The sequence below is a fragment of the Scyliorhinus canicula genome, chromosome 13 (assembly GCF_902713615.1).
Source record: "Scyliorhinus canicula chromosome 13, sScyCan1.1, whole genome shotgun sequence".
Classification (NCBI taxonomy): domain Eukaryota; kingdom Metazoa; phylum Chordata; class Chondrichthyes; order Carcharhiniformes; family Scyliorhinidae; genus Scyliorhinus; species Scyliorhinus canicula.
The window spans coordinates 145965770-145979246 of NC_052158.1; positions in this window are offsets into that span (position 1 = coordinate 145965770).

Below are 13477 nucleotides of genomic sequence, written 5' to 3' on the forward strand. Positions count from 1 at the left end.
CACAGTGAGACTGACAGTTCTCAGCTTGTCTGTACAGAAGCACAGAGTCGGGCCACCCAACAGTCCAGAGAAACGATGCCGAAAGAAAACATGCAGATTTTGACTCCAGAAGAGGAGCACCTGGAGCCCAGAGAGACAACGCCAAAAGAAAACATGCAGATTTTGACTCCAGAAGAGGAGCACCTGGAGTCCACAGAGACAATGCCGAAAGAAACCATGCAGATTCTGACTCCAGAAGAGGAGCACCTGGAGTCCAGAGACATCAAACAAAAAGAAACCATGCAGATTTTGACTCCAGAAGAGGAGCACCTGGAGTCCAGTGAGATAACATCAACAGAAATCATGAAGATTTTAACTCCAGAAGCGGAGCACCAAGAGTCTAGAGAAACCACGTCAACTGAAATCATGCAGATTTGGACTCCAGAAGAGGAGCGCCGAGAGTCCACAGACACCGCGTCAAATGTAATCAAGAAGACTTTGACTCCGGAAGACGAGCACCAAGAAAGCAAAGATGCGGAATCCAATTCTCCACAACTGATTGATGTCACCTGCACCGATGCAACATCAGATCATTCGCACCACTCGCGAGACGGAATGCTCAATGACTCAAATTATCCACTCGGGACACTCATAGAGTATAACAAGAAAAACAAAAGTCAAAAGAAACACAGCAAGAACAAAAACAACATGAAGCGCGACAAGACCAACAACAATAGCAAGAAGCACAGCAGAAACGAGAACGACAACAGCAAGAAGAAAAGCAACATGAAGCGCGACAAGACAAACAACAATAGCAAGAAGCACAGCAGAAACGAGAACGACAACAGCAAGAATAAAAGCAACATGAAGCGCAACAAGACAAACAACAACGTCAGGCACAAAGATAGCGACAACGACAGAGGCAGAAACAACAAGAATGGCAACAAACACAACAAAGTCAGGAGCAAAGATAGCGACAACAACAAAGACGGAAACGACAAAAACAGCGACAAGTACGGCAACGGAAACAACAAAAACAGGAACGACAGAAACAACAGCAATGAAACAACGACTTGTACACAATGGCACTACTTGGCACATGATGGACGATGCCACAGCACACTGCAAAACGATAACAAGACTACAAACATGTCATGGGATGACAACGAATCGCACAAACTCACGTCTGCTCCAGAACAAGCAAGCACACCAGCATCCAAGGCGGATGAGACAATAAATCAACACCACAAGCACAAAAAAAAAGTCCATGCCAGTCAACATCAGTGATGTGACCATGCAAACACCTCGGGATGACGCATTGGGTACTTAAGATAACAAGGAACACCAACAACATTCACAGCGGACTTGCAACATCAATATCACCACGTCATCAACAACAAAAAGAAAAAAAAAAAAAGCTCTGAACAAATTCATCAAGTTTGGACTCATAAATGTGTTTATTAAGTTTGGACATATAAATACATTGGCTTTGTTAACTAAGGCAATAGCATCATCACTTGTATAGATACGCATATCATAAGTTACTGTTTTGTATAATTTTCCTTAATGATGTACAGAAACTATGTAATGAGAAAGAGGGGGATGTGGTGATCGTAGATTGACCAGATACAAAAACAACAGAGCAAACACGAGCGGGAGAGCTATAAATACACTGGGACAGGATGTACAATTTTCTTTAACAATGTTCAGAAAATGTGTTAAGAGAAAAAGGGGGATGTGGTGATCACAAGTTAACCAGATGCAACACAACTGAGCGACCACTAGAGGGAGCACGGGCGAGCCATATAAATAGATCAGGACAGGAAGTGAGGACACACACTTCACAGCAGGCGGGCTGGTAAGCAGGATACACAGCAAGCAAAGCTGGTAGTTAGCACTGGAAGGTAGTTCTAGGTCGAGCTCTGGAAACTGAACGAACTCACAATAAAGCATCTTCTCCACACTTGAGACTGCGAGCTTTATTAAGACACGAGGAACAACACACCGGCCTGTGTCCCTCGAACGCTTCCCGCTGCTCTGACACTTGATGTACGTTCATGCAGCTGTTTCCCGTCCGCTTCTGTCAAAGCACATCTCAGTCTGGTTAACGTTTAAAAATTGGCCTCTCCCCAACATGACACATTTACCCTCGGCCTACCTTTGTCCTTTCCCGTAACTGCGTTAAATATAACCGAGTTATGTTCACTGACACTGAAATGGTCTTCCACCGATACCCATTCCAGCTGACCAGCTTCAGTCTGAGTTGGGAATTGACCGTGCTCTTCTTGGGTGAGTTTAAATAAAAATCTCCTGATTGCATGTTAGGAACTCCGCAATCTCCGTGCCAGTTAATATTGGGGCAGTTTAGATCCCTGAGTATCACTGCCCTATTGTTTCTGCATTTCCCACCAACTTGCCCCCATATTTATATTTACAAGTGCCATGGTACCTCTATTGTGACATCTTCCCCTTTTCCATTTCCCTCCAACTGTGATTGCCCCTTTCTTGGTCCTCGGTTCCAACCCACATAACCTCATCTGATGATCTTTCCCGCAACCTGTTTTTTTTTCACAGACTTTCATAGAATTTACAGTGCAGATGGAGGCCATTCAGCCCATCGAGTCTGCCCCGGTTCCCTGGAAAGAGCATCCCACCCAAGCCCACACCTCCACCCTAACCCCGGCAAGCCAGCAACCCCACCTAGCCTTTTGGACACTAAGGGGCAATTTAAATAAATAAACAATCTTTATTGTCACAAGTAGGCTCACATTACTACTGCAATGAAGTTACTGTGAAAAGCCCCTAGTTGCCACATTCCGGTGCCTGTTCGGGTACACGGAGGGAGAATTCAGAATTCTCAGCTGGTACGGGAATTGAACCCGCGCTGCCGGCCTTGTTCTGCCTCACAAACCGGCTGTCTAGCCCACTGAGCTAAACCAGCCCCCTAGCACGGCCAATCCGTCTAACCTGCATATCTTTAGACAGTGGGGGGAAACTGAAGCACCCGGAGGAAACCCAAGCGGACACGGGGAGGAAGTGCAAACTCCACAGTCACCCAAGGCCGGAATTGAACTTGGGTCTCCGGAGGCAGCAGTGCTAACCACTGTGCCACTATGCCGCCCTCTCCATGCCATTCCTCCCTCCATGCCATCTGAAATCCTTGCAGCCAAGGATGTTGAGCTGCCATTCCTTAAACCATATTTCAGCGATAACTACACTATCACCAGTGTCTCTTTGTGCCCTCAGCTGTTTCTGTTACCCACTGGACCCTTTGCATTGAAGTATATGCCATCAATCAGCAAACATCTCCTTAGTCGTCTGTTTTCTGGCCTTTGTTTCCACCGCCTTTTGTACAAATGTCCTGCATCCCACTTTCAGCTTTGCTCCTCTACACTCTGAATCTGTGCTCAGATTCCCAGCCCTCTGCCAAGTTTGTTTAAACCCTCCCTTGAGGCCATATGCTCCTGCTTGCTGTTTGCAACACCCCAGATCATCTGGCGTCTTGTTGCTGACATCCTTTCACATATGTGCAATTCCTCTCCGAACTTTCTTTTCTTTAACGTTAACAACTAAGATTGAAACAGCCCAAACATACTGATGGGGAACACACACCCGTCATTCCACAGTATTCCTGTTCCTGTCTTATATATTCAAGCTTTCTAAGCTTCTCGGCCCATTCTCAGATCAGGAGGAGGCCATTCAGCCCCTTCAGCCTTTTCCACCATTCAATGAGATCATGGTTGATCTGTGATCTATTTTCATCTACTCACTTTTACCCCATATCCCTTAATACCTTTGGTTAACAAAAATATGGTAATCGTAAATGTATTATTAACAATTGATCTAGCAAGTTAGGTGGATTGGCCATGCTAAATTGCCCCTGAGTATCCAAAGGTTAGGTGGGGTTACGGGGATAGGGCGGGGGAGTGGGTTGAGGTAGGTTGCTCTTTCGGAGGGTTGGTGCAGGCCCAATGGGCCAAATGGCCTCCTTCTGCACTGTAGGGATTCTATGATCAATTATGGATTGCAGTAGAGCGTTCCAAAATGCTGCCATACCTGTGCAGAAGTGTTTTCTCATTTCATGCCTGAAAGCTCCAGCTTTAATATTTTTAAAATAAATTTGAAGTGTCCAATTCTTTTTTATTCCAATTAAGGGGCAATTTAGCGTGGCCAATCCACCTATCCTGCACATCTTTGGGTTGTGGGGGTGAGACCAGTGGCGTGCAGAGGGGGGGGCCGACGGTGCGCTGGCCCCGGGCATCGATTGGATGGGGGCAGCAGCGTGAAGAGAACGGAGCACGCACTGCGGTCGGCCAGAGCGCGCCTGCGCACCGCGGTCGGCCGGAGCGCGCCTGCGCACCGCGGTCGGCCGGAGCGTGCCTGCGCACTGCGGTCGGCCGGAGCGCGCCTGCGCACCGCGGTCGCCGCTGGTGAAGAGGCGGCTTTGCACTCGGCGGCTGGAGCGTGAACAAAAAGGGCGCGAATTCTCCCGAATCGACGGCAATCAATGCCACCATGGGTGAGTTTTATTTATTCTTTATCTTTATCTTTTGATCCATTTTTAAACTCTTCTCTGCACCCTCTCTATAGTTGTCAACTTACTAAACTGTCGTGCCCAGAATTTGACATTTGGGCCAGGGGCACCCATTTGGGACAGAACCAGTATTTTATGAAGATTCATCATGGCCTCTTAACTTTTGCCCTCTTACCCTTTATACTTAAAGCCCAGGGTCCTATAAATGGGAGATTCTCAGAGACAGGGGCAGCACGGTAGCATGGTGGTTAGCATAAATGCTTCACAGCTCCAGGGTCCCAGGTTCGGTTCCCGGCTGGGTCACTGCCTGTGCGGAGTCTGCACGTCCTCCCCGTGTGTGCGTGGGTTTCCTCCGGGTGCTCCGGTTTCCTCCCACAGTCCAAAGATGTGCGGGTTAGGTGGATTGGCCATGCTAAATTGCCCGTAGTGTCCTAAAAAAGTAAGGTTAAGGGGGGGGGTGGGCTGTTGGGTTACGGGTATAGGGTGGATACGTGGGTTTGAGTAGGGTGATCATTGCTCGGCACAACATCGAGGGCTGAAGGGCCTGTTCTGTGCTGTACTGGTCTATGTTCTATGTTCTACTTGACTGCAAGCTGCTGGAGCTCGGATCTTGAACAGAGCTTTATATCTGGATTTGGGGACCCTTTATGCACTGGCATAGTGCACAAACAGGCCCCACATGACCAGGGTTTTGTGAAGAAGAAGGGATCTGGAAATGTGTCGACTGTGAAAATTATATTTGTGGAAATTGGGTGAAGTAATGCCGTTGTTTGATGCACAGTAAGAAGTCTTACAACACCAGGTTAAAGTCCAACAGGTTTGTTTCAAACACGAGCTTTCGGAGCACGGCTCCTTCTTCAGGTGAATGGAAAGGCTTGTTCCAGAAATGTTTATATAGACACAGTCAGAGATGCCCCGGAATGCGAGCACCTGCAGGCAATCAAATCATCAAAGATGCAGAGAGAGAGGTAACTCCAGGTTAAAGAGGTGTGAATTGTCCCAAGCCAGTTCAGTCGGTAGGCCTCTGCAAGTCCAGGCTTGTTGGTGGGGGCCGAATGTAATGCGACATGAATCCCAGATCCCGGTTGAGTCCGCATTCATGCGTGCGGAACTTAGCTATAAGTTTTTGCTCAGCAATTTTGCGTTGTCGCGTCTCCTGAAGGCCTCCTTGTAGAATGCTGACCCGGAGATCAGAGGCTGAATGTCCTTGACTGCTGAAGTGTTCCCCAACTGGAAGGGAACAGTCCTGCCTGTTGATAGTCGCACGATGCCCGTTCATTCGTTGTCGCAGTGTCTGCATGGTCTCGCCAATGTACCACGCTTCGGGACATCCTTTCCTGCAGCGTATGAGGTAGACTACATTGGTCGAGTCGCACGAGTATGTGCCGCGTACCTGGTGGGTGGTGTTTCCACGTGTAATGGTGGTGTCCATGTCGATGATCTGGCATGTCTTGCAGAGATTACCCTGGCAGGGTTTTGTGGTGTTGTGGTTGCTGTTCTGAAGGCTGGGTAATTTGCTGCAAACAATGGTTTGTTTGAGGTTGCGCGGTTGTTTGAAGGCCAGTAGTGGGGGTGTGGGGATGACCTTGGCAAGATGTCCATCCTCGCTGATGATGTGTTGGAGGCTGCGAAGAAGATGTCGTAGTTTCTCTGCCCCAGGAAAGTACTGGACGACGAAGGGTACTCTGTCAGTGGTGTCCCGTGTTTGTCTTCTGAGGAGGTTGGTGCGGTTTTTTGCTGTGGCGCGGTGGAACTGTCGATCAATGAGTCGAGCGCCATATCCCGTTCGTACGAGGGCATCTTTCAGCATCTGTAGGTGTCTGTTGCGCTCCTCCTTGTCTGAGCAGATCCTGTGTATACGGAGGGCTTGTCCATAGGGGATGGCTTCTTTAATGTGTTTCGGGTGAAAGCTGGAGAAGTGGAGCATCGTGAGATTATCTGTGGGCTTGCGGTAAAGCGAGGTGCTGAGGTGACCGTCCTTGATGGAGACGAGTGTGTCCAAGAATGGAACTGAATTTGGAGAATAGTCCATGGTGAGTTTGATGGTGGGATGGAACTTATTGATGTCATCGTGTAGTCGCTTCAGTGATGTCTCGCCGTGGGTCCAAAGGAAAAAAATGTCATCGATGTATCTGGTGTATAGCATCGGTTGAAAGTCCTGTGTGGTGAGGAAGTCCTGTTCAAACTTGTGCATGAAGATGTTGGCATATTGAGGTGCAAATTTGGTCCCCATGGCTGTTCCGTGCGTCTGGATGAAGAATTTGTTGTCGAAGGTGAAGACGTTGTGGTCTAGAATGAAACGGATGAGTTGCAGAATTGCGTCTGGAGATCTGCAGTGCAGCAACCGAAAAGGAAAGAGTCAAATTGGACCCCTCCGGAAGGCCGCTGCCCTAGACTCGACATGTATGCTCAAGCTGTCAGAAGTCGTGTCAATGCCAGATTCATCACTCGCAATCACAAGGCAGCCTCAAACGTCACCCAAGCACAACGCAACGCCATCCGCACTCTCAAGACCAACCGCAACATCGTCATCAAACCAGCAGACAAAGGAGGGGCCACCGTCATACTGAACAGAACAGACTACTGCAAAGAAGTATACCGACAACTCGACAACCAGGAACACTACAGGCAGTTACCCGCAGATCCAACCAAGGAACACATCCGCCAACTCAGCAGACTGATCAAGACCTTAGATCCAGACCTTCAGAACACCCTACGTGCTCTCATCCCACGTAATCCCCGCATTGGAGATCTCTACTGCCTCCCGAAAATACACAAGGCCAACACACCAGGCCGTCCTATCGTTTCAGGCAATGGGACCCTGTGTGAGAACCTCTCTGGCCACATCGAGGGCATCTTGAAACCCATCGTACAAGGTACACCCAGCTTCTGTCGCGACACGACGGACTTCCTACAGAAACTCAGCACCCATGGACCAGTTGAACCAGGAACATTCCTCGTCACAATGGATGTCTCGGCACTCTACACCAGCATCCCCCATGATGACGGCATTGCTGCAACAGCCTCAGTCCTCAACACCGACAACTGCCAATCTCCAGACGCAATTCTGCAACTCATCCGTTTCATTCTAGACCACAACGTCTTCACCTTCGACAACAAATTCTTCATCCAGACGCACGGAACAGCCATGGGGACCAAATTTGCACCTCAATATGCCAACATCTTCATGCACAAGTTTGAACAGGACTTCCTCACCACACAGGACTTTCAACCGATGCTATACACCAGATACATCGATGACATTTTTTTCCTTTGGACCCACGGCGAGACATCACTGAAACGACTACACGATGACATCAATAAGTTCCATCCCACCATCAAACTCACCATGGACTATTCTCCAAATTCAGTTCCATTCTTGGACACACTCGTCTCCATCAAGGACGGTCACCTCAGCACCTCGCTTTACCGCAAGCCCACAGATAATCTCACGATGCTCCACTTCTCCAGCTTTCACCCGAAACACATTAAAGAAGCCATCCCCTATGGACAAGCCCTCCGTATACACAGGATCTGCTCAGACAAGGAGGAGCGCAACAGACACCTACAGATGCTGAAAGATGCCCTCGTACGAACGGGATATGGCGCTCGACTCATTGATCGACAGTTCCACCGCGCCACAGCAAAAAACCGCACCAACCTCCTCAGAAGACAAACACGGGACACCACTGACAGAGTACCCTTCGTCGTCCAGTACTTTCCTGGGGCAGAGAAACTACGACATCTTCTTCGCAGCCTCCAACACATCATCAGCGAGGATGGACATCTTGCCAAGGTCATCCCCACACCCCCACTACTGGCCTTCAAACAACCGCGCAACCTCAAACAAACCATTGTTTGCAGCAAATTACCCAGCCTTCAGAACAGCAACCACAACACCACAAAACCCTGCCAGGGTAATCTCTGCAAGACATGCCAGATCATCGACATGGACACCACCATTACACGTGGAAACACCACCCACCAGGTACGCGGCACATACTCGTGCGACTCGACCAATGTAGTCTACCTCATACGCTGCAGGAAAGGATGTCCCGAAGCGTGGTACATTGGCGAGACCATGCAGACACTGCGACAACGAATGAACGGGCATCGTGCGACTATCAACAGGCAGGACTGTTCCCTTCCAGTTGGGGAACACTTCAGCAGTCAAGGACATTCAGCCTCTGATCTCCGGGTCAGCATTCTACAAGGAGGCCTTCAGGAGACGCGACAACGCAAAATTGCTGAGCAAAAACTTATAGCTAAGTTCCGCACGCATGAATGCGGACTCAACCGGGATCTGGGATTCATGTCGCATTACATTCGGCCCCCACCAACAAGCCTGGACTTGCAGAGGCCTACCGACTGAACTGGCTTGGGACAATTCACACCTCTTTAACCTGGAGTTACCTCTCTCTCTGCATCTTTGATGATTTGATTGCCTGCAGGTGCTCGCATTCCGGGGGCATCTCTGACTGTGTCTATATAAACATTTCTGGAACAAGCCTTTCCATTCACCTGAAGAAGGAGCCGTGCTCCGAAAGCTCGTGTTTGAAACAAACCTGTTGGACTTTAACCTGGTGTTGTAAGACTTCTTACTGTGCTCACCCCAGTCCAACGCCGGCATCTCCACATCGTTGTTTGATGAGACTTGGTGCTAAAGCTTTAGAGAAATGAAGATGGAATTTGATTTGAAGAAGTTCAACGTTTTGAAGGATATTGTGGCTGAAATGAATGTGATACGTGCTGAATGGGCTGACTGAGAAATGTGTGAGATATGTCTTTGTATCTTCTATGTGTAATTTATCGGTCATATTATTGCAATTTTCCTGTTAATTCATGTTTAATTTTCGTTGATTTTGGTGTGATTGCTAATATAAAAGTGAAGTCTTGTATATTGGTCTTAGTTGGGTTGTTTGTAGTTTGTTTCCACAAGGTTCATAACAGTATTTCCATGACGTTGCTGCTCTTATCCTTCTCCATGGGGGTTGCAGAGGAGGGAGGCACAACTTTCGAGACATAACATCTCACCCATTGCTGCAAAGCAAAATGACTGAAGAAGAGAACAATATCCCTAGAATCCCAGCGCTAAGGGGAAATTGACTAACTCTTACAGCGCAATTTAACCTCAGGCAGCCGTCCTATACCTTAGAGATGACCTAGAGGCAGCTTGGGGCCTGTCGTGAAGGTGAGTGAGTGCCTTTAAATTTGCTTACCTTTCACCGGGAGCAGGGTTTGAGGGAATATCAGGTAAGCTCTTTGTTTCTTTTTCTTCTTCTTGTTTTTTTTTAAATCTAGAGGTGATGTCAGGGAAGGCAGTACAATGCTCCTCCTGCAGAATGTTTGAGGTGAGGGACGCCGTCAGTGTCCCTGCTGATTTCATCTGTGGGCAGTGCACCCAACTCCAGCTCCTCAAAAACCATGTTAGGGACCTGGAGCTTGAGCTGGATGAACTTCGGATCATTCGGGAGGCAGAGGGGGTCATAGATAGGAGCTTCAGGGAAGTAGTTACACCAAAGACTGGAGATAGATGGGTAACTGTAAGAGGGACTGGGAAGAAGCAGTCAGTGCAGGGACCCTAAGCCATGGGGTACGGGCCTCTGGCACGGAGTCTGTCCCTGTTGCTCAGAAGGGAAGGGGGGAAAGGAGTAGAACATTAGTAATTGGGGACTCAATAGTCAGGGGCACAGATAGGAGATTTTGTGGGAGCGAGAGAGACTCACGTTTGGTATGTTGCCTCCCAGGTGCAAGGGTACGTGATGTCTCGGATCGTGTTTTCCGGGTCCTTAAGGGGGAGGGGGAGCAGCCCCAAGTCGTAGTCCACATTGGCACTAACGACATAGGTAGGAAAGGGGACAAGGATGTCAGGCAGGCCTTTAGGGAGCTAGGATGGAAGCTCAGAGCGAGAACAAACAGAGCTGTTATCTCTGGGTTGTTGCCCGTGCCACGTGATAGTGAGATGAGGAATAGGGAGAGAGAGCAATTAAACACGTGGCTACAGGGATAGTGCAGGCGGGAGGGATTCAGATTTCTGGATAACTGGGGCTCTTTCTGGGGAAGGTGGGACCTCTATAGACAGGATGGTCTACATCTGAACCTGAGGGGCACCAATATCCTGGGGGGGAGATTTGTTAGTGCTCTTTGGGGGGTTTAAACTAATTCAGCAGGGGCATGGGAACCTGGATTGTAGTTTTGGGGTACGGGAGATTGAGAGTATAGAGGTCAGGAGCACAGATTTGACTTCGCAGGAGGGTGCCAGTGTTCAGGTAGGTGGTTTGAAGTGTGTCTACTTCAATGTCAGGAGTATACGAAATAAGGTAGGGGAACTGGCAGCATGGGTTGGTACCTGGGACTTTGATGTTGTGGCCATTTCAGAGACATGGATAGAGCAGGGACAGGAATGGTTGTTGCAGGTTCCGGGGTTTAGGTGTTTTAGTAAGGTCAGAGAAGGGGGCAAAAGAGGGGGAGGTGTGGCGCTGCTTGTCAAGGACAGTATTACAGTGGCGGAAAGGATGCTAGATGGGGACTCTTCTTCCGAGGTAATATGGGCTGAGGTTAGAAACAGGAAAGGAGAGGTCACCCTGTTGGGAGTTTTCTATAGGCCACCTAATAGTTCTAGGGATGTAGAGGAAAGGATGGCGAAGATGATTCTGGAAAAGAGCGAAAGTAACAGGATAGTTGTTATGGGAGACTTTAACTTTCCAAATATTGACTGGAAAAGATACAGTTCGAGTACATTAGATGGGTCGTTCTTTGTACAATGTGTGCAGGAGGGTTTCCTGACACAATATGTTGACAGGTCAACAAGAGGCGAGGCCACATTGGATTTGGTTTTGGGTAATGAACCAGGCCAGGTGTTAGATCTGGAGGTAGGTGAATACTTTGGAGACAGTGACCACAATTCGGTGACCTTTACATTAGTGATGGAAAGGGATAAGTATACCCCGCAGGGCAAGAGTTATAGCTGGGGGAAGGGCAATTATGATGCCATTAGACATGACTTAGGATGTGTAGGTTGGAGAAGTAGGCTGCAAGGGTTGGGCACACTGGATATGTGGAGCTTGTTCAAGGAACAGCTATTGCATGTTCTTGATAAGTACGTACCAGTCAGGCAGGGAGGAAAGGGTCGAGCGAGGGAACCGTTGTTTACCAAAGAAGTGGAATCTCTTGTTAAGAGGAAAAAGGAGGCCTATGTGAAGATGAGGCGTGAAGTTTCAGTTGGGGCGCTTGATAGTTACAAGGAAGCGAGGAAGGATCTAAAGAAAGAGCTAAGACGAGCAAGGAGGGGACATGAGAAGTCTTTGGCAGGTAGGATCAAGGAAAACCCAAAAGCTTTCTATAGGTATGTCAGGAATAAAATAATGACTAGGGTAAGAGTAGGGCCAGTCAAGGACAGTGGTGGGAAGTTGTGTGTGGAGGCTGAGGAGATAAGCGAGATACTAAATGAATACTTTTCGTCAGTATTCACTCAGGAAAAAGATAATATTGTGGAGGTGAATGCTGAGACCCAGGGTATTAGAATAGATGGCATTGAGGTGCTTAGGGAAGAAGTGTTGGCAATTCTGGACAAGGTGAAAATAGATAAGTCCCCGGGGCCTGATGGGATTTATCCTAGGATTCTCTGGGAAGCCAGGGAAGAGATTGCTGAGCCTTTGGCTTTGATTTTTAGGTCATCATTGGCTACAGGAATAGTGCCAGAGGACTGGAGGATAGAAAATGTGGTCCCTTTGTTCAAGAAGGGGAGTAGAGATAACCCCGGTAACTATAGGCCAGTGAGCCTAACGTCTGTGGTGGGTAAAGTCTTGGAGAGGATTATAAAAGATACAATTGGGCAGCATGGTGGCGCAGTGGATTAACCCTGCAGCATCACGGCGCCGAGATCCCAGGTTCGATCCCGGCTCTGGGTCACTGTCCGTGTGGAGTTTGCACATTCTCCCCGTGTCTGCGTGGGTTTCGCCCCCACAACCCAAAGATGTGCAGGCTAGGTGGATTGGACACGCTAAATTGCCCCTTAATTGGAAAAAATGAATTACAATAAATAAATAAATAAATAAATAAATAAATAAAAGATACAATTTATAATCATCTAGATAGGAATAATATGATTAGGGATAGTCAGCATGGTTTTGTGAAGGGTAGGTCATGCCTCACAAACCGTATCGAGTTCTTTGAGAAGGTGACTGAACAGGTAGACGAGGGTAGAGCAGTTGATGTGGTGTATATGGATTTCAGTAAAGCGTTTGATAAGGTTCCCCACAGTCGGCTATTGCAGAAAATACGGAGGCTGGGGATTGAGGGTGATTTAGAGATGTGGGTCAGAAATTGGCTAGTTGAAAGAAGACAGAGAGTGGTAGTTGATGGGAAATGTTCAGAATGGAGTTCTGTTACGAGTGGCGTACCACAAGGATCTGTTCTGGGGCCGTTGCTGTTTGTCATTTTTATAAATGACCTAGAGGAGGGCGCAGAAGGATGGGTGAGTAAATTTGCAGACGACACTAAAGTCGGTGGAGTTGTAGACAGTGCGGAAGGATGTTGCAGGTTACAGAGGGTCATAGATAAGCTGCAGAGCTGGGCTGAGAGGTGGCAAATGGAGTTTAATGTGGAGAAGTGTGAGGTGATTCACTTTGGAAAGAATAACAGGAATGCGGAATATTTGGCTAATGGTAAAATTCTTGGTAGTGTGGATGAGCAGAGGGATCTCGGTGTCCATGTACATAGATCCCTGAAGGTTGCCACCCAGGTTGATAGGGTTGTGAAGAAGGCCTATGGTGTGTTGGCCTTTATTGGTAGAGGGATTGAGTTCCGGAGCCATGAGGTTATGTTGCAGTTGTACAAAACTCTAGTACGGCCGCATTTGGAGTATTGCGCACAGTTCTGGTCGCCTCATTATAGGAAGGACGTGGAAGCTTTGGAACGGGTGCAGAGGAGATTTACCAGGATTTTGCCTGGTATGGAGGAAAA